General features: G+C 44.3%; 1 pseudogene across 1 annotated transcript in view; it reads right to left on the bottom strand.

Annotated features, from left to right (window-relative positions):
• Window positions 1-766: 766 nt before the first annotated feature.
• The window catches only part of LOC147617698 (serine/threonine-protein kinase SRK2A-like), a 30,747-nt pseudogene continuing 9,140 nt past the window's right edge, over window positions 767-22,373 (bottom strand). Inside the window, exons 9-11 of the transcript XR_015262247.1 lie at window positions 1,646-1,750; window positions 1,451-1,549; window positions 767-1,295 (exon numbers count right to left, since the gene is read on the bottom strand). The product of XR_015262247.1 is annotated as a serine/threonine-protein kinase SRK2A-like (transcript). The remainder of the gene's footprint in view (window positions 1,296-1,450; window positions 1,550-1,645; window positions 1,751-22,373) is intronic.

Below are 22,373 nucleotides of genomic sequence, written 5' to 3'. Positions count from 1 at the left end.
ATCACCTTCGCCACCATGACGGGCCAAGCTGCTCGAGTATCCAAACCCCCCGCCAGGTAGGGATCACTCTCTCTCTCTCTCTCTCTCTCACACACACACACACACACATCAAAGACATTGTTTCTCTCTCTCACACATACACACACACACAGCGCGGCATGCTGCAGGCAATTTTGTTTGAAGAGGTGTGTGTGTGTGTGTGTGTGTGAGAGAGAGAGAGAGAGAGAGGGAGGGAGAGAGCTTTATGTTGAAGTTGCTCATGAAATATGCTTGAAAAAAATGAGATGGAGTTTCATGATTACTTGAGATTAAGTACAGAGAGTGTCTTCATTGTATGTGTAGATGATGCCCTCAGTTAACCTGCAAAACCATCCAGTTGGCCATCAAACAAGCTGCCAGACATGGGTTGCTAAAGGAGAATGCCCTATTCTTCTGAAGTGGCCAAGTATCGGCACCGCTTTCCTAGCTCATTGATGCTGCAAGATTATCAAGCTGCTATGCACTGCAGGCTAAATAGGGGACTAGGCAACATACCATGCCTCTCATAGTGTTGGCAGGCACAATGTGAATCCCTCATTTGTCGGATGGCCCTCGCCTTTTCAGACTGCGTTTGGAGATCTAATCAAGCCGCAGTAGAGCAGGATTAAGGCATGCAATGTTGTTGGCTGTTTACACCTACTAAAAAACTGGCAAACTGTGGCAAACTACAGTTTTAGATATCCTTTGGATCTTTGCTGCCCCATACAGGCAATAAAACTCAAGCTCATTTGGTCTCAAACAAACATAACATTGCCCATTATTGACTGGCTTCTTGTCAGCCGAGGGCTGGCTTGGCCTATTAAGTGATGGATATTCATACAGGTGAAATATACATATGAAATATACATGTTCAGAATGAATAATACAGGTCTCAAAATAAGGCCCAGATGGCTTTCTTGATAATACACTTGAATCTACAACATGGCAGGTTCAATGTAGTTAACAAGGGTTATTGAGCATAGGTCATGTCGACACACGGCTGCCTAATACCATAGCTTTACATAGTCTACACTGCTTCCTTCACCAGGGTCAAAATCCATCTCTTCAACTTCAAATGCCATATCTTCAAACGTGTCAGCAACCTTGGATCCAGGAACCTTTGCTTCATTCACTATTCTCATGATATCTTCCATCCTTTGGGGTGCATCATTTGGATTATTACCATGATTATAGCCTGTGTCAAACCCTTCTAAGAGATCCCTTGGCAAATTTCTCAAAAACCAAGGATGGTTTTTTATCTCAGCAATGGTTATCCGCTGCACGACAACACCAGCACAGGGTTATGAAGTAAATGGCATTTTCATTCAATTTGGTTCACATGGATATATGGTGACAAAGTATCCAAGTATACACATAAATGGCATACATGAGAGACATGAGAAGCAGCTTGCCTTTTCAATAGAAGTCTCACCTTTGCTGGATTGGCCACGAAAATTCTTGAAAGGAGGTGACGGCACTCAAATGATATTTGCACGTAGTCTGGAATTGTATATTGAACACTCAAAATTCGCTGTTTGAACCAACAAAGTTTTCAGTGACAAGTACTGCAAAACCATGCAAAACTTCTTACATTTTCTGTAGCTCAAGCACATGGAAACTAACTTACACCAATTGTTTTTCGAAAATTCCTACGGTCTTGGGGATCTTCAAATGGATAAGAACCCACCAGCATGACATAAAGGGTGACACCACATGACCACACATCTGCAATCTGCACCCACCATTGCATCAGACTATGTTGCCTCAAGGCTTGTACATTTCTCAAGATGCTAAGCATTTCATACAAAGAAAAGTCATTTCCCTTGCCCCGAGTGGTTGTCACACCTTATTGACCAAAAGAGGGCGCAAGTTCAAACCCACACACCTTTCATAAAACCCGAGAGTGACACCATCTAAACCCACCTACTTCTTCTAGATCTGACCCATACCTTCATATCCTCCGCAAACAAAACAAGTGAAGGGTTCACAACATGCATGCCTTTTACAACATGCATGCCTTTTACAAAGACAGGCCTTAGTGGGGTTTGTTTTTTTCTTATGATCTTAAGTCCTTCCCACAACTCGTCATTACATTATCTGTTTTTCACTTCTATACTTAAAAATGGATCTGTTTGGTCAGTGGCCTCTTGCCTGAGTTGTAAGCTCACTTCCCACTGAACCCAAGGAGTGAGGTGGTACATTGACACCACCAAGAAAAATAAATAAAGATGGGTCTGTTAAATGTGATCAAAAAGGTGGATTTGACAATGAAAATGAAGATATAGAACAAGGTGGGGTTCTTCATGGACAGCAAGCGCTAGACAGGCCAATTTTGCAAGCTAGAATGGCAGCCTTGTGAATGCTCATAAAACCATTTATACATCTAAACAAATTGTTGGGCTTAGTGTTACGCCCTTTGCATGGATTGGTTAGGGGGTATAGTTACTTCTATCAAGTTGATTCTTACCTACTCAATAGATTGTAAGTTGAACTCCTTTGAAGAAATCCATCTTATTAATCCACTAATAAGCCCACCTAAACAGTGACCCTTTTCTTTAGGGGGGCTCTTCAATTGCAACAAGTTCACCTGGTTGGACTGGGTAAAAAAGATTCTCGAGGGCCCTTCCAGACTTTTGGTTGATCTAGCTGTTTAGTGTAGTGCAGCTACCTCTCAGCCACAACTCAATCCTAAGTCACTTTTCAGGTTACTAGAGATTATGCTAGAAAAGGTGAAGATGCAGAATAGCAAGCTCTCTCTCTCTCTCTCTCTCTCTCTCTCTCAGGTCGCTCTCTGGCCATTCCATAAAAGACATCCCAGAAATGCAAAACACTTTGGAACCATGTAAGTAGTTGCGGGTGAAAAGGAAATGCATTCATGGGCTCCAAGTGGGTTAAGGGACTTTGATTGACTGACTGACTCCCTAAGGCTGAGGAATGACCTACGTAGCTCGTGCCTGACATATCCTCGACTGAGGATTACAATGGGATCACAGCGTATGACAAATATCAAATTCTAAAGGGTTCTACTGCTGTACAGTGTTGCCCTAATGATGAGCCATCGTGTCACCATGCACTACAATGCAGAGTGCATGTGACATTCCCTCCTACTTAACTTGGCGGCAGGTTCATGGCTTCCAAGTAGTCCGCCAACAACTGGGGGTACTCTTGAAAGAACTCTTCGTCTAGCCAAACTTCTTCGTTGGTACCTCAATCTCGGAACTTTGTATAGAACTGACGAAGTCTTCGACCGGAACCATAATTCCAACAATGAAGAAGGATCTGCACAAGCTCAATGACTTCTGGTTCGTCTACCACGTCTGGCTGCTGTTCATTTGAAACATCAAACACTTCTGGTCCAACATATGGTTTTAGCCAAGAAACGTGGAAAATCATGCATCGTCCAACTGTTAGACAACTTCAACTTCATAAAGACATCACTTATCTTTTTAACTATAGGAAAAGGTCAAAAACTACGGAAAGAAAGCTTAGGACAGTGTTTGTCCACTTGTTTCAATCTCTGTTTCATGATCTGTAAATAGACCCAATCTCCTTCCTGAAGTGGACATCTCGTCTAGACTTATTTGCATGTCTACTATAAGCTTCCTAGGCTTTGGTCAAGCAGTCTTTTACTGATCAATGATTTTGGAAAATGCTTCCATCATTTTGTTAGCCTCAAGAGATGGAGACACCATTCTCATCAAAAGAGAAGAGAAACGTCAACCAAAGACTGCCTCATACGGAGTCCGTCTGACACTGGATGAATGAGTATCATTCAAGATGGCTTGGACCAATGGAAGATAATGTTCCCATTTGGATTGTTGGTCATGACAATATGACTTGAGAACATCAAAGGCCAGCTGGTTATAGATTTATATCTGGCCGTGTCTATCTATGGATAGAATGCACTAGACAACTGTAATTTGGTTCCAAAGTTCTCGAATAATGCCCTCCAAAAATGCGAGGTGAACTTGGAATCCCTGTTTGATGTAATGGTGCTAGGCAAACCACAAATGGGGTACCAATGCTTGAGAAAAAGGTGGGCTACGTCCTCAGTTGTGGCCGTATGCTTGCATGGGATGAGCATGCAGAACTTACTGAAGCGATCCACAATCGTAAAACACAGAGTGTCATGAGATCCAGTGGATGCTAGTAGAGGCCCTACAAAGTCCATAGAAATGTCGATGAAAGGTATGTCGGGGATAGGTAAAAGTTGAAGTAACCCAACCTTTTTCGTATGTGCAACCTTAACTTTTTGACAAATCTTACAGGCTTGAACATGTGAACATCACGGCTCATTTTTTGCCAATAAAAGGACCGTTCCAATTTCTCAAGGGTACTATTGATACCTCTATGTCCTCCAACTAAGGAGTCATAGACATCATGGAGAAGAGCTGCTCGTTTTTCCCGAATGACACGAAGGCGGTTCTTATGGAACAACCAACCGTTCTGCACTGAGTAATGGCTAGGCTCAGAGGTGAGAACCAAACTATATTGAGTACCAAACTCAAGGGAGTCGACATACTAATCTTTCATGCTATCTAAGTCCTTCCCAATGATTTCGAGAATGGTAGACTCTTGCATGGCCTGGATGCTGGCCTTTCGACTAAGAGCATCTGCGAGACTGGGTTATGCTTACCAGGGATGTACTCAATCATTCCTCCAAATTGTTGGAAGATCTGACTCTATCTAGCTTGCTGATCACTCCACTGGGCACTTGGCATGGTTTGAAGCCACTTAAGTGCTTGGTGCTCTGTTTTGACTGTGAAAACCTGTCCATAAAGGAAAGGCTTCCAATGTTTGAGCGTTGTGATCACACCCAATCTTTATCATAAACCGAATAATTCTTTTCAGCAACATCCAACTTTCTACTGTAGTAGGCTACGGGTCTATTGTCCTACTGGAGAACTGCACCTATGGCTACATTGTTGGCATCGGTAATGACCTTGAAAGATTCATCCTGAGATGTTAACTTCAAAACAGGCGCTTCTAAGACTGCTTTCTGGAGTGCATGGAATGCATCAAGCGCCTTGCCTGTGACCAACTTTTTGTCTACAAGTTTTCACCCCCTTTGAACAAGTCGGTGAGAGGTGTTGCAAGGTTGGAAAACTGGTGAACATGAGTGTTGTAGGCTTGGCAAAGACCTATGAAAGAACGAATCTCTTGGGCGGTCTGAGGGATATCCCAATCCAAGATCTCTTAAACCTTTGAGGGGTCCAATCGAATCCCAGCCAAACTGCTGATATAGCCCAAGTATTGAACCTCTATAACGCCGAAGATAGACTTTTTGGCATTTATGTAGAGCCCATTATCTCGCAAAAGTTACAAGACTTTCTCCACATCTTTCTCATGCTACTCCACAGTGGCTGAGAATATAAGTATGTCATCAAAAAATATCAAAACACACTTATCAATGAGGACTGTGAAAATCCTAGACATCATTTTATTGAAGGTTACGGGTGCATTGGTAAGCCCAAAGGGCATGACTATGAACTTGTAGTGACCACGCTCTGTCCGAAAAGCTGTTTTTGGAACGTCAGCTTCAAAAATGCGGACCTGATGGTAACCACTCTCGAGGTCAATCTTAGTGAAAAAAATTTGCACCATCTAAACGCTCCAAAATGTACTCAATCTTTGGCATAGGAAACTTATTCTTGATGGTGAGTTTGTTTAATGCCCTGTAGTCTACACAAAGGCGTGTAGACTTGTCGTCCTTTTGGACAAATAGGATGGATGCAGCAAATGGTGAGGAAGATGGCCGAACGAATCCGGCTCGGAGGAGCTCAAATAACTACTTTTCTAGCTCGCCTTCTAAAGTCTTGAAAAGACGATAGGGGAACCTGCTAGGAGGTTCTAATCATGGGACCAAATCGATATGATGGTCCTCAGGACGGGATGGGGGAAGACTGGGCAGGAGATCGTCCATAAGCATAATGTCCTGATGTCTAGGCAGGAGGTCTGCTAACTGTGGGACTGGGGATGAAGATGAGATAGCCGCTACCGATGAGGTAGAGGCTGTCTGAGCACGAACATAAATCAGTCGGACCTGGAGATGAGAAATCAACGGGATGCCAAGAATGCTTCTATCCTCACGAATCATGACGGGCTCAGGCAAACCTTTACAGATAGTAAAAGTGTCTTACTCGCAATCGGGAATAGATTCGTACTAACAAATCCACTGGATTCCTAAGATCATGTCACACCCCAAAAGAGGCGAGAGAATGAAATCTCGTTGGAATGAGGCCTTTTGAACTACAAAGGCAAACTGTTGTGCCTTTTGAGATATGTGGGTGTGGAGACCAGGTATAAACCCGTCCACATCCAAATGATATGGCACTAGTGTACAGTTCATTTTGTTAGCCAATTGGGGAGAGATGGCGTCCTCAAAACTGCCCATGTCAAATAGGACTACAAACTGGCAGCCCTTGGCAGAGCCATAAGCTCAGATGAGGCTTTTTTGTGCAGCATCGCTCTCACCCTCCTGCTTAGCATCAAATACCACGGATGGCATAGGATGCATAGAAGGTAAAATCTAAACTGCGTTTGTGGTAGTAGGCCGGACTGGAGGAGCAGGAGATGCTATGGCAGAAGGTGCTTTGGAGGCTTGCTCCGTTTGCCATTTCTGGCACTCCTTCTTACCATGCCCAATGGTATGACAGAAAAAACATATGTTCTCTAACTAGTACTTCTTTTGCTCCTCTGGAGGAAGATAGTCTCCAACAACACCTGTTTTAGCCTTTTCCTCATGGGTTTTCTTAGGCTTGGATTCTTTATCCTTCTTACCCCCCCCTGAACTAGAGCTAGAATTGCCGTCCTTCTTAGCATCTTTAGAAGATGCATCACCTTTTCCCGGCTACGAAGCAGATTGTTGCTGTTGGGATTTGGTACAGGGCTGCGATTACTTAGACTTGCCCCGTTCATCTTCATTTCTTCATTTTGAGCCAAAGTTAAAGGCCGGTCATATGTGTTGGGTTCAAAGTTACGAACTGTAAACCGGATGTTAGAATCTAATCCACGAATGAATTGATCCATCTTGGCCTACTCAAATAACCCTAATTGTTGTGCTAAAGTTATAACCTTTCCGGAAAACTGAAGCACGGGTGACCCGTTCTGTCTGAGTCCATAGAACTCATCTGCCCGGTTGGTCAAATACTAGGGAGGGAGAAATCTGGTCTTTAGGTCATGGACAAATGTATCCCAGCTAAAAGTTGTGACACCTGTGGTGGTCGGGTCTATATGAAAACTAGACCAATGCTGCCACCAAGTGAATGCCTCACCCATAAGGTGGGAAGCCGCGACGTGGACTCTATGCTAAGGGCCTGTGATCCTAGCTTAAGGAAAATGAGCATTAAATTGATGAATAAATTGATTAACTGCTAAATGATCACACTTACTATCATACTTACTAAAGTTCGGTTGAGTTCAGATGACGGTAGTCGATGTCGCGGGATGCTGGCTGGTGGCACCTATGGGTGGGGAAACGAAAGAGAGGTGCTGATACTTCAGATGTATGGCCTCCTTTTCCCTTTGGTGTTCGAGTAACATGCACTCTCGATCGAGCTCTCGTTGGTGCTCCCGAGCGGCGAGCGGCGAGCGGCGAGCGGCGAGTTCAGCCTGACACCAGTCTTTGTCAAGCCTGCGTTGGGCTTCCTCATAGTCCCGTCTATCTACTTTTTCTTCCCGCCGTCTAGCTTCATCCTCTTGTCTTTGTTGTTCCATCTGAAAGAAGAGGGTGACGAAGTCGGGGGTAACTGGAGGAGTGGATTTGGCTGTTGTTGCCTCCGAGAGTTGGAGACGCTCCATAAGAAGCTAGTTCTGAGCTCAGAGTAGAGCTATGGTATCTGTAGTAGGCGGAAGAGCAAGGTCTCCTTCGAGGGACACGTCTTCGTACTGATGTGTACTCTCCTCAATAGACATGTTACTGAAGTCGGTGGTTGTGCCAGAGCGAAGTCTGACCATCCAAGAATGCTCTCACGCTAGGATGCGGGGTGTGTGGACAAGCTGAATCTGATACCAATGTAACATGCAGCGGAATTATGCGTAATGAAAAATCTTGTCACACAAGTCTCACACCACCTTCTTTATCTCGAGTTTCGCGAGTCTTGAGCAATCCACCTTTAGTGCTTCAAACTTTAAAAGATTAGAGAGAAAGAAAGAAAGAAAGAAAGATTTTATTAACGTCTTCCAAAAGACCGAACTCGGCCTATGAGACAAATTGGAGTACCTGTATGGGGTATCCTCTGTCATCCCAACAAAATGAAAAAGTACTGAATAAAAAAGCTGAATCTGGGTATGCAGGGGATGGAGCTCTACTACTAGGAGAATGCAAAGCTATATGCATGGAGTATACAATCATGATATGCAACCTAGCTAGCTCCATCCTGTACCATACTGGGGGTATAAAATGGTATACATCAGTGAAGGGGGTGTCCACAGCTCCCTGAAGAACATGCCTGGGTGTGCTCTGAAGCGAGCCAGTCGCTCCGCACCCTCTCTGTGAAACTGAGCTCTGATCTCTGTCATCTCTCTCTGGTATAGGCGTGGTGTCCGAAAGCCAGGTGTCCTCTGTCTCCTGCGGGCTCTAAGTGTCTCTGGTCTCTGGAGAGTAATTCCCTGCCGTGTAGGGACTGGGAGGGGTATGGATCTCTGAAAAAATGTAGTAATCTGTGTCTGTCGCCCCCCCTCTGGAGCTGTCTGAGCCTGTAATAATGTCTCTCTGTGGCGCTGTATGTCTAGAATGTATCTCCCCAGTATGCGCTGGTCTGCTGCCTCAAAGATCTGGCGTAGGGAATGTGGCTCTCTGAATAAAATGGGATATCTCTCTCTGATGGCTGTATATGCTCTGCATCTGCATACATAATGCTCCTCACTCTCCACCTCCTCTCTGCATAATCTGCATACCCTCTCCTCTCGGGGGATCTGTGCTGCTCTGCCAGTCTCAATCTCCAATCGGTGTGATGAAACTCTGAGCTGACCAATAGCCACTCGGGAGCCGTGTGGTAAAAAGCCCTCCATGTATCTAGGCCTCTCTATAAATCCATCATCAGTGATACTCATGAGAGAGAGAGAGAGAGAGAGAGAGAGAGTGATAGAACTGTACACCGTATTGGGTCCCAAATTACCCACTGAATGTAACATGTAAGAGGTCTTCGACCGTAGTAATCACAACCTTAGTCTAACTAAACTGCACTTAATGATGTTTAAGAGATAGACAAATATGTGTCAATGCAATGCAGCTATATTAGATGATGAATGCGGTTACAATGAGATCCAAATGTATCTATACTGCTGAATATGCTGCCTATATGCTGAATATTCTGATATGCTGAATATACTGCTGTCCACTATCTTTCCCTTGTCTCCTGGGAAGGAAACGCTGAAGGGATGCTTTGGAACAGATGCTATGCTGACCTGATGATGAAACGCAGATGTGCTCCTGTTACCTGGGAAGGAAACGCTGAGGAGAATAGATGCGTTTGCTGAAGATGAAGTACTGAATGCTGATGATGATGCGTTGCTGAATATGCTGATGCGTTGGCTGAAGATGCTGCTCCCAAAGCTTCCTGGAGGAGAAACGCTGGAGAACACTGGGCTGAATGCTTGGTTCTGAGATATGATGAGGCTCTTCTATTTATATGAGGGAACATGTGCTGGTCGGCCAGCTTGGCTGCAATCGGCCAGTATTGAAATACTCATAACTCCCATAAAATACCATAAATGGTATATAATGCTAGTCGGCTGAAGTAAACATGCTGTCGGCTGCCTTCCCCATGTCCCAATGCTTGCCTAGATGACTAATGTGATGCTACAATGCTGAATCCAACTCATACCATGTGGTACATGCTGAAAACATTCATTTAAATGCGTGAATAATGCCTGATAAATTCTAATGATACTTATGATGCTAAAATGATGCCATGTCACTGTACACCTGAATGGTGTGCACGTGACATTCCCCGCTGCTAAACTGTTGCTGGGTGGTATACCTGGCAACCTTCGACTCCTCTGTGATCCTTCTCCTCCGAACCACTGCCCCCTTCTGTCTTCTGCTCCCGGGACTGAGGTCGTCTGCAGGAGTGAAATCCTTCGAGCCAAGACTCTCTGTACTGCGGGAACTGAATGGCAAATGTTGCTAAACTGCTTGGAAATACCTGAGTCACCCCTGACCTGCCTGTGGAAACCTTTCACCTACCATCTCCGTCGTTCCTGAAGCTCTGAACCTCCTGAGGCGATGTTGGAGCAAACTTCCGTCTTCTGTGGAATAGAAACCCCCTGCTGCTGCCAGTTGAAGTCCAAACTTATGTCCTCCTTTGATGATGGATGTCATTCTTTCCCAGAGAGTTCATGGGTAAACATGTATGCCTTGCAGATGCAAGATTGACTGACTGCTATGATGATGACCATGCAAGCCATGTGCAAGACTGACTGCTATGATGATGACCATGCAAGCCATGTGCAACCCTATATGCTGTGCAAGAATGCAGATGGATGGGTTACTAATGCATACCTAAGGGAAAATCCCTAAGGGTGGCCTGCAAGATTTTGAGAACTGGGTTTAACTGTGCGGAAGCGATTAACATGATGTCTGACTGAATGACTGATGAACTGAACATGCTCTAAGGCTGGTTACCCTGTAACGCTCTGATACCAATGTAACAGGTAAGAGGTCTTCGACCGTAGTAATCACAACCTTAGTCTAACTAAACTGCACTTAATGATGTTTAAGAGATAGACAAATATGTGTCAATGCAATGCAGCTATATTAGATGATGAATGCGGTTACAATGAGATCCAAATGGATCTATACTGCTGAATATGCTGCCTATATGCTGAATATTCTGATATGCTGAATATACTGCTGTCCACTATCTTTCCCTTGTCTCCTGGGAAGGAAACGCTGAAGGGATGCTTTGGAACAGATGCTATGCTGACCTTATGATGAAACGCAGATGTACTCCTGTTACCTGGGAAGGAAACGCTAAGGAGAATAGATGCGTTTGCTGAAGATGAAGTACTGAATGCTGATGATGATGCGTTGCTGAATATGCTGATGCGTTGGCTGAAGATGCTGCTCCCAAAGCTTCCTGGAGGAGAAACGCTGGAGAACACTGGGCTGAATGCTTGGTTCTGAGATATGATGAGGCTCTTCTATTTATATGAGGGAACATGTGCTGGTCGGCCAGCTTGGCTGCAGTCGGCCAGTATTGAAATACTCATAACTCCCATAAAATACCATAAATGGTATATAATGCTAGTCGGCTGAAGTAAACATGCTGTCGGCTGCCTTCCCCATGTCCCAATGCTTGCCTAGATGACTAATGTGATGCTACAATGCTGAATCCAACTCATACCATGTGGTACATGCTGAAAACATTCATTTAAATGCCTGAATAATGCCTGATAAATTCTAATGATACTTATGATGCTAAAATGATGCCATGTCACTGTACACCTGAATGGTGTGCACGTGACACTGAAGGGCCCTCTCCTATTGCTAAGAATATTTGCTTCATTATCTTTGAAGAGAATGACTTTGGACCAACTTTGGACTGCAGATAAGCCAAACGCAAGATCTCTGAAACACCAAAAGTCGGGCTGAACTGTACACGGTTGTAGAAGCACCAATGATCACCGATCTCAAGCCTATGCACTCTTCCAATGGAATGTAGGAAGGCTGCAAATCTGAGGCTGAGATATGGGCTGATTGGGACTGTTTCTAGGCTGTGAATGAATGCTGAAAAATGAGTGAATGCGTGTGTTTTACCTACACCGGAAGGGCTGTAGCAAAACGATGATGATATGAATGCTGAAAACTGTGTAGATGCTGAAAACGCAAGGTATTGTATGGGCTGAATGCTGAATTCTGCTGCGTTTTGTTGATGATGTGCTGAATGCTCAAGCGTTAATTTTCCTTGTGCTGAAGGATGAAGCGCTTGAAGGCTTGATGGCTGAATGATATGAGATGATTGATGGGATGAGCAAGTGATGCTATTTATATGCACTACATGAGCAAGTCGGCTGGCTGAAACTGGCTGATTGCTTCATATCTTGCAAATAAATAAATAATGGTGATAATAATGTGGAAAAATGCCAAATAAATACTATAAAATATGGGAAAAATACCAAATAATATTGTGAGGCTTTTGCAATGGTCTAGGTGGTCTAAATGCACATGGGATGAATGCTATACAAAAATGCAAACATGTCTTGATGCAAACTCTAAGGCTTCTATGACTTCTATTTGCATGAATGATTCTCTCCAAGTGGGTTAAGGGACTTTGACTGACTGACTGACTCCCTAAGGTTGAGGAATGACCTACGTAGCTTGTGCCTGACATATCCTGGACTGAGGATTACAATGGGGTCATGGCGTACGACAAATATCAAAGAGTTCTACTGTTGTTCAGTGTTGCATTGATGATGAGCCATCTTGTCACCATGCACTACAGTGTAGAGTGCATGTGACAACCTTTGTGTCCGATTTGAAGACCAGGTTTCTACCTCCACAGTACATGACAAATCTAGAAGATGATTTCTACACACTCACCCAGAACGGTTCCCCTATGCTCACTTACTCCAACAAGGTGATCACATCAGCTCAACTGTTAGGAAAGTCCGAGGAGAAGAAGCTCAAGCAGTTCATTCGGGGGAGATGATGCTCAATGGAGGCAAGCCCAAGACCGCTCTAGTCACCCCCAAACCTCAGTAGCAGACGCAGACCAACCAACAGAACCAGGTGTCTAACCAACAGTCAGGTAAGGGGACTCCCAACAACAATAACAAGGATCAAAAAAAGAAGGACCATAATAGCTCCGGGAAGGAGCTACAAGATGGACCTAAGAAGACCCCTGAAGAAATGATCAAGGAGGACCTTACTGGAGGATTCCTACAATCAAATGAGAAGGAATGGTACTTCAAAGAGAAGCGTTGTTTTTTCTAATACCACACGAGACACGCCAAGAAGTATTGTACCAAATGGTAGGTGGAAAAGAGCAAACAACCAGCCTGTACAGTGGCTACCGCCACAATAGTACCACCCCCGCCCTCAACCACCAATGTTGTTCAACTTTTGCCCGCTTTGAATGCGGTACCTGCAGTGGTATTCGATGATATGCAGGAGGGCGAAGTTGAAGAGCGTCAGAAAGGTCTTATCAGAGCTTATGGCACCGTGAAGGGGCAACAATTTGTTGTTCTCTTCGACATGGGCAGTTCCGAAGATGCCCTCTCTCCGCCGCAGTTGGCGACCAAGATGAAATGTGCCCTTGTGCCGTACCATTTGGACGTAGACAAGTTCACTCCCGGCCTACGTACTCATATTTCTCAGAAAGCTCAACAATTTGCCTTCACAGTTCAGTTCACAGGGACTTCATTGTCTCGCCTCTTCTCAGGTGCAACATGATCCTTGGGATTCAATGGTTCTTCCAGTATGCGCCCATTCTTGATTGGAGGCAGGACACCTTCACAATCGTAGAAGGTTTGCCTAAGCCTACTATCATTCGCGAGGACATTCTTGATTGGAGGCGGGACACCTTCACAATCATCGAAGGTTTGCCTGAGCCTACTATCATTCACGGGGATCGGAGTATTCAAGGTATCCCACTTATTTTCCACCTTCAAGCCAGTAGAGCTATCAGAAAGGGAGCTGAGTGTGCGATGATCTATGTTCACCCACGGCAGATAGCAACATCCACCGCGACTCCATTAGAACCCCAGATGATCGTCCTCCTCCAGCAGTTTCAGGACATCATGTTGAAGAATGATCTTCCACCAAGACCCCTCCCTCTCATCCTGAGAACCATCGTATCGACTTGGTACCTAGAGCTGAGCTTCCCAGTAAGTTTCCGTATCGTCTTTCCAAGGCATTGGAAGCTGAGTTGGAGACGCAACTAGCACAATTGCTGAGGTCTAGTTTCATCAGGCCTTCTTCCTCTCCATTTGTTGCACCAATTCTGTTTGTGCAGAAGAAAGATAAGACCGCACGTCTTTGTGTGGATTACCAAGCCTTGAACAAGTTGACAATCAAGAATAAGTTCCCAATGCCAAGGATACAATACATCCTTGAAAGGCTCAACGGTGCTCAGTACTTCACAAAACTCACACAATATAAAAACATCTAGAATGCCGTCATTGTCTTCCTCACTGAGGGAGACTTGGCGGTTGGTGTGTTGATTTCTTCGATTGGGTTCTGTTCTTCAACTACCAGATTTGCATGGTGCTTCTCCTGCCCTTTCTCAAGCTTTTTAAAACATTGTGCCTCCTTGTGTCCAAAACGATGACAATATCTGTAGTTTCTTTTTGTTGGCCCTTCAGTTCTGTGCTCTAGCAAAGGCCTTATCGTCCCCGAGGTTGCTACTAGATGCTTGACCATCTTTGATTCTCCGGTATTTTTCAACAAGCAGTGCTATCATGTCCTCGAATGTCGTTGAAGCTAGGTGAAATACTTCGAGGGATGGTTGGAATCGAGTAACATCTTGCATACTTTTTGTAAGAACAACCATTTCATCTTCATCATCAGGCTCACACTTCAAGATAGTGAGCTGCTAAACTAATGAGTATTACTTTGAAAGATGGTCACTTAATTCTTCATTGTTTTCCATCTTAAGACCATAAAATTTAAGCTTCAAATACTTTGGAATTAGTGATTTTGTTCCCAAAGATACCTTCTAGCTTGTTCCACATTTGGTTGGCCGTTGATTTGAAGTCTACCACATGTATGAGTGAATCTGCAAGTCCAAGGCCGAGGATGGCAATTGCCCATTGATTGCATTGCCTCCACGTTCTCAACTCCGGTCCCTCAATCGAAAGAGCATTCTCATAGTCGGTGACAATCTCCCATAGTCCTTTCCTCATCAAGAGTAACTGCATCTTGGTCTGCCATGTCGAAAACCTAGTACCTGAGAACTTGTCCATAAGGTAGATGCTTGATGAAGTGGCCCAAAGCTTTTTGCAAAGCGTACAAGAGCTAGAAGCAGAAGCCGGTGGGAAAAGACTTTGCAGGTCAGATCATAGGGAGATGAAGCAAAGGAGGAGTATTAGAGGGTGTCGATGGAAGAGATGCAAAGGGCTGTCCTTTGTGCTGGAGAAGCCCTTCTCTACAACAAGGGCAAACCAGGCGGAAAAGAGGTGGCGAAGCAAGCCACATAAGACAAGCGGAAGCGGCTGAGCCGACGAACGGGCTGGTGGAACAGTGGCAGCAAGGCGGGCTGAGCAAGCGGCAGCAGCTGGCGGAACAGTCTCGGCGAGGCGGGCTGGGCAGCTGACGTTGATGGAGCACTCGGCACTAGTGCCACCAGTAAAAACAATCGGCGCCACCAACCGGGCTGGGAAGTGGTGGTGCAACCAGCACTAGTGCCGCCAGATTTCGGCAGCAACCAGATGTTAAAGGAGGTGAGCGTGGCTCTGATACCACTTGAGGACTGTTAGGGTTAGCACAGCAGTTGCTATGGAGGTTTAAAAGGGTACATGGTGATGAGTGTAGTAAAGAGGGAGTGAGAGATGTGACAAACTGAAATGAGAGGGGCTCAGTGATTGCACGTCAATGGTACTTTGATTAATGATTCTAAAGCTTCAGAGAGTACAATCCTTTTATAGGCTTTTAGAGACTTATGTTTTGACACATACCACACTGGGGCAATGACACATGGCAAGTGCCCATGACATCATTGCTTATCACATACACACTTAAGTGGCCACAATAGGTTTTTCGCACACTTACATAAGATAGTGTTCACACAGACATACAAGGGCTTTTTCACACGTGAGACTCCGAATACCCAACACACGGGACACCACATTGGGGCCGGAATGGGCCACTGACACCTGCCCCCCACCCCCCTTCTTTCTTTGGAATTTGTATATTACAAAGGAGTATTTAAACAATACAAGCATGATATATTACTAACTTCATGTGCATTCCTGGGCACCCTATGGCCAGCATGACCAGTAGCCAGGAAGCCCTAATGAGCGGTACAGCTCCCACAGTAGCAACTTTAAGGGCATATACAACAGGTACAGCAGGTACATATAGACAGGTTCAGGCAGGTTGGAACTGCAGCTAGGGCATCTGGTACAGCCGGTAAATCCCATACACAGGCACGTACTGTAGTAGGTAAACAGGCAATCAGTACAGGGCAGATTCAGCATAAGCAAGTACAACAGAAGTACGGCAAGGGTACAGCAGCAGTACGGCTGTTTACTTGGGCGGGGTGCCTATGGGGATTTGAACTCCAACTTCAATGCCATAAAGTCCTTGCCTCACACAAGTTGCTGCTTGTTTCCCTTGCTTTCTTCCTCCTTTGAAGATGGTAAGATTTGCAAGGTGTAAATCCAAACAGGCAGGCAAGCGGCAAGTGGGCTGGCATTCAAGCAGGCTGGCAAGGAGGGTGATGTGGCAACCGCCCATGTAGTGTGCAGGCCCGGTACCCTAGCCTAACCCGATGGCATACACAGACAACCATTAGGATCTTAAGGAGAGAAGCTTGACGAGTGGTGACTTGCTTCTGCTGCAAGCAACCAGGTGTGTTACCTGGGTGCTGCCATCCAATCTAAAGATCTCCGTTGTCATAACTGTAGTAGTTGTTTTTGTTTCGTCCTGTTAGCTAACCAAAAAACAAAAAAACACAAAAAGTTAAACCTTCATAAGCTAAGGTTCCTCCGAGAGGTCGTTCACAAAGCGCTAACTCAAATATTTTGATGGTTGATTACATGTTAAGCAGTAGGCAACTTTCAACCATATTTGAAGGTTCTTGTTCGAATCTTGGTGATCAATCTACCACTTCGAGAGATAAACTATCTGTTTTTGATGGTGGCCAACTTACAAATTCAAGCAATTACCTACCATATTTGAAGGTGTATCTATTCTTGGTATCCGAGGCTTTGTCATCCTACAACATAAGCAAAATTTTAAGTTAGGAGACGTTGCTCTTCTCTCTCCAAGGTTACAATTCTAATTTCTCATTTTCATTGTATATGTAGATTCTAGAATATTATTATTACCAAATGAAAACTCGGCAGCAAATATACAAAAAGCAAGGAGAAACGATCTGGAAGTAAGTGCCTGACATGTAAGTACAATGTTACATACTATATGGCTCTACAACAATTTTCTATCCTCCACTTTCATCAATGAAAGTGCTCATCTAAACGGGACACCTTGCCATACCTTGTGTATGGTCTTTTTGTTCCTCACTCACACACACATGCACAATAGAAGCATTATTGTAGTCAAAACAATTAACTTCATCAATAACTAATGTTAGTTTACATGTTGTGCAAATATTATGTGAGAGGTTGCTTCTATATTCAACAATTCGATCATTGTTGGGTATTTGGAGCTTCATAGGTGTGAAACAACAGCCCTTATATATATACCTAGATGAATCCAGGAACACGCCCAAATTCACCTTTTAGGAACGTGGATGTTATACACTCATGGTAGTCAACCCACAAGACTATATAACTATCAACTCCATTATGCATAGTATGGACTAGATACTACGACATCCCCACTAACGTCATCAGTGCCCAATAGTGGGTGTAGAACTTTGTATCAAGATACGCTCTCACACACGCACTCCACACACACACACACACACACACATATAAGAGCATATATTCACACAAAGCCCTTCGTACTGAGTTTCTGTCAAACCTCTGGAGATGCAGAGCAGACTCAGCCATAATGAAGCCTAGCACTAAGGGAAGTAGCAAATAGAAAGAATTAGTACAGCAAGGAAAAACAGCAAAATAATATCATGAGTTCAGAGGCAATGGACGATGACTTTCTCACGACTTTGCAGAGTCGTCGAAGACAGGAAGATGAACGATACAAAAGGGAACAAGAACGCTATGCTCAGTATGAACAAATCATCGTTGGGGCCAGGTTTAGGCAACAACTCATAGAAGAGCTTCAAGAAGAGATGCGTCAAGACCCACTTCTATACGAGCAAAGATGGACACAACTCAAGGAGACATGGGCACAATTCATGGCAGCATCAACAAAGGCCAAGACGGAATCACCTAGGGTTGTAAAGCAGCCCATGACCGAGAGCGTTTACCCAACGAAAAGAGAGCTTCTAAGACAAGAGTTCTCGGGAGATGTGATCACAGAAAGAGGTGTTTCCGAGGAGGTGCCATTACCCGGGATACACATGCCAGAACTAGAACCAAAGCCAAAGCTAGAGCCAGAAGCCAAACCAAAACCAGAACCACAGCTCGCGCAAGTGGATCTTTCCAAATCCTATTTGGAGGAGGATGAGGTCAACCCGATAGTTCCCAAGGAGGTGGATCTCTCCAAATCCTATTTGGAGAAGGATGAGGTCATCTCGACAATTTCAGAGGAGTTTTCAGAAGATCTAAAGACCAAGCCAGAGAACTTGAAGACCAAGTTAGAGAGCTTGGGGATTGAGCCGATGGATATGAAGTGCAATCTTCAATTGGACCAGAAGGAAAACGGAGCAAAGGTGTATGGATTACCCCAGTGTTCCAAGCTTAGCAAAAGGGGATGTCATGTGCATCCGTTCATCCCAATGCTCATAGACATGTATATTCTCATTAGCAAATATATGGGTAGATTTAGGGGCAGATTTAGAGCAGATTTTGCAGCCCTACAAGCTCCCGGAAGTGCCCAAAACATAGCCCAATGGTTGGGACACCTTTTGGGCATAGTTTGGACACAAAATATGACTGTTTGGACAATGTTTTGTGGGAAAAATAGGCAAAACCGACTTGATTACGAATTCATTCCTTTTTCCTATAAATAGGATCATTAGGCATTCATTAGAATCATCATTCAAAGATCAAGAGGATCCATTTGTCAGAGTCTACAAGGCAGCAAGGACACAGTGGTGGATCAACAGGAGCTTCTCTTGTTCGATTGCAAGTAGAGGGTTGCAAGGATCTTTGGTATGCATCATGAAGCTGTGAATCAGCAAGATCATTGTATATATAGCATGTTTTGGCAATATATAGTAGATTAGGTCTCTCTCTCCTTCTCTTTTGTGTCTTTGCTAAACATAGGATTAGCGTTATCTTCTTTGCTTAGCGTTAATCATGAACACGCTTCCGCAACGCATGTTACATTGGTATCAGAGCTTAGGTCATCCTAGGACAGTTCTTAGCTTATATATGGTGCATACTGAATTAGGGTTTCTGAAATTAGGGTTTGCATTTTAGGGTTTACGAGCAAGATTAGGGTTTGCGTTTTTGCATTAAATCTACATTTTTGCATCAACTTTTTGCTCATTTTCAGCATAGTATAGTGCTAGAAAGTCTAGTTTTCAGCCTAGCATGATCCTAGGGAGTTTAGAAAGCATGTAGAACTCTAAAGTTAGGGTTTTTGGACTGATTACAACAGGAAAAACAGCAAAATAATATCATGAGTTCAGAGGCAATGGACGATGACTTTCTCACGACTTTGCAGAGTCGTCGAAGACAGGAAGATGAACGATACAAAAGGGAACAAGAACGCTATGCTCAGTATGAACAAATCATCGTTGGGGCCAGGTTTAGGCAACAACTCATAGAAGAGCTTCAAGAAGAGATGCGTCAAGACCCACTTCTATACGAGCAAAGATGGACACAACTCAAGGAGACATGGGCACAATTCATGGCAGCATCAACAAAGGCCAAGACGGAATCACCTAGGGTTGTAAAGCAGCCCATGACCGAGAGCGTTTACCCAACGAAAAGAGAGCTTCTAAGACAAGAGTTCTCGGGAGATGTGATCACAGAAAGAGGTGTTTCCGAGGAGGTGCCATTACCCGGGATACACATGCCAGAACTAGAACCAAAGCCAAAGCTAGAGCCAGAAGCCAAACCAAAACCAGAACCACAGCTCGCGCAAGTGGATCTTTCCAAATCCTATTTGGAGGAGGATGAGGTCAACCCGATAGTTCCCAAGGAGGTGGATCTCTCCAAATCCTATTTGGAGAAGGATGAGGTCATCTCGACAATTTCAGAGGAGTTTTCAGAAGATCTAAAGACCAAGCCAGAGAACTTGAAGACCAAGTTAGAGAGCTTGGGGATTGAGCCGATGGATATGAAGTGCAATCTTCAATTGGACCAGAAGGAAAACGGAGCAAAGGTGTATGGATTACCCCAGTGTTCCAAGCTTAGCAAAAGGGGATGTCATGTGCATCCGTTCATCCCAATGCTCATAGACATGTATATTCTCATTAGCAAATATATGGGTAGATTTAGGGGCAGATTTAGAGCAGATTTTGCAGCCCTACAAGCTCCCGGAAGTGCCCAAAACATAGCCCAATGGTTGGGACACCTTTTGGGCATAGTTTGGACACAAAATATGACTGTTTGGACAATGTTTTGTGGGAAAAATAGGCAAAACCGACTTGATTACGAATTCATTCCTTTTTCCTATAAATAGGATCATTAGGCATTCATTAGAATCATCATTCAAAGATCAAGAGGATCCATTTGTCAGAGTCTGCAAGGCAGCAAGGACACAGTGGTGGATCAACAGGAGCTTCTCTTGTTCGATTGCAAGTAGAGGGTTGCAAGGATCTTTGGTATGCATCATGAAGCTGTGAATCAGCAAGATCATTGTATATATAGCATGTTTTGGCAATATATAGTAGATTAGGTCTCTCTCTCCTTCTCTTTTGTGTCTTTGCTAAACATAGGATTAGCGTTATCTTCTTTGCTTAGCGTTAATCATGAACACGCTTCCGCAACGCATGTTACATTTGACCACGAGCTTGGTATGAAAAGATACATGTATATTTGACTGCACATGGTTTTCAAAATAGTCCAACAGAAAGCACTTTGTATGTTAAACGTGTGGATGATGTACATCTAATCATTGCTCTCAATGTCGATGACATGCTGCTCACAGGACCAAATGAGAGTCATATTGCTGATTTTAAGGCTGATTTGAATGCCTCTTTTGAGATGTCAGATTTGGTTCATTTGCATCATTATTTGGGGATACAATTTAAGCAGTATGATGGAGGTATTGCTTTGTGTCAGACAAAGTATATTGAGACATTGCTGCGGAGATTTGGCCTTGAAGACTGCAAGCCTATTGCTACTCCAATGGAGACAGGTTTGAAGTTGAGTCTTCATGATGCTGGAGATCACTTTGATGTCACACTCTATCAAACAGCTGTTGGTTGCCTCATTTATGTATGCATTACGAGGCCGGACATTCAGTTTGCAGTCTCACAGGTGAGCAGGTTTATTCATAGCCCAGGGTCTCAGCATTGGAAGGCAGTTAAACGCATCTTTCGCTACTTGAGTGGCACCATACATCTTGGGTTGATTTATCCCAAGGGGGGATTGTTGCCGCCAGATTTACATGCTTTTTCGGACTCAGATTGGGCTGGTTGCTATGACACAAGAGTGTCCACAAGTGGTTTTTGTTTCATGCTCGGTAGCTCATGCATATCTTGGTTGAGCAAGAAGCAACCTACTGTGGCCACTTCTAGTTGTGAAGCTGAGTACAGGGCAGCTTTCACAGCTACGGTTGAGTGTGTGTGGCTCAGACGGCTTATTGGCTGACTTGGGTGTTGGACAGGAGTCTGCCACCTCTATCTACACCGACAGTCAGAGCGCATTGGCAGTTGCGAGAAACTCAGTTTTTCATGCTCGCACAAAGCACATTGAGGTGCATTATCACTATGTCAGGGAGAGACTCTCAGCAGGAGATATCAGCTTGGCATATGTGCCAACACAAGACAACCTCACCGATCTTTTCACAAAGGCGCTTTCTCGTGAGAAGTTTGAAGCTTTCCGCAAAGCTTTGAGCTTGCTCCCCTTTGTGGACTGATCTACTTCGGGCATGGCACTTCCCTATACATGAGTGCCACCTCTCGTTCACACCATCACTCCCAGGGGGGATTTGTTGCCATATATATAGGCAGTGATGTGTGTAAACACACTTAGGACCGCCGGGGCCACTTTTTCCCTCTTTAGGAGGTTTTTTCCCCCGGCTTGTATATACGCCCATCATTCTAGGGCTAACTTATCTTTGTGCATTGACACAATCTGATACACTGTGTGTTGTGTGCATTCTTGCTTCTTCTTCTCCAAGCTTTGTGTGCTTTTCTACAACCCTGATTCCAACAGACAGCATGTGCAAATAGCACAAGTCAAAATATAAAAAAACAAATTTGGTGTTTCTTTTTTTGTTTATGTGTATCAAGGGTTCCCTGCCCAGTTTGTCCCCCAAATAATCTTGTGTGTGTCAGATTTTTCGGTGTTTTTTCTGTGTGTGTAAAAGGACCTTGATGTTATAAAAGGCTCCTTTCTCATGTCATTCCCTATTTGGGTCAAGGAGAGGTTGTTTTGTGTGGACAGCCGATGTACGCTCTCATGTTTAAGGGTGAAGATCCTTTATCATG

This window comes from Cibotium barometz, chromosome 36 (genome assembly GCF_041138505.1).
Source record: "Cibotium barometz isolate CiBa-2024 chromosome 36, ASM4113850v1, whole genome shotgun sequence".
NCBI lineage: Eukaryota > Viridiplantae > Streptophyta > Polypodiopsida > Cyatheales > Cibotiaceae > Cibotium > Cibotium barometz.
Note: the sequence above shows the minus strand (reverse complement) of the source record. Positions and strands in the feature narration are given on the sequence as shown.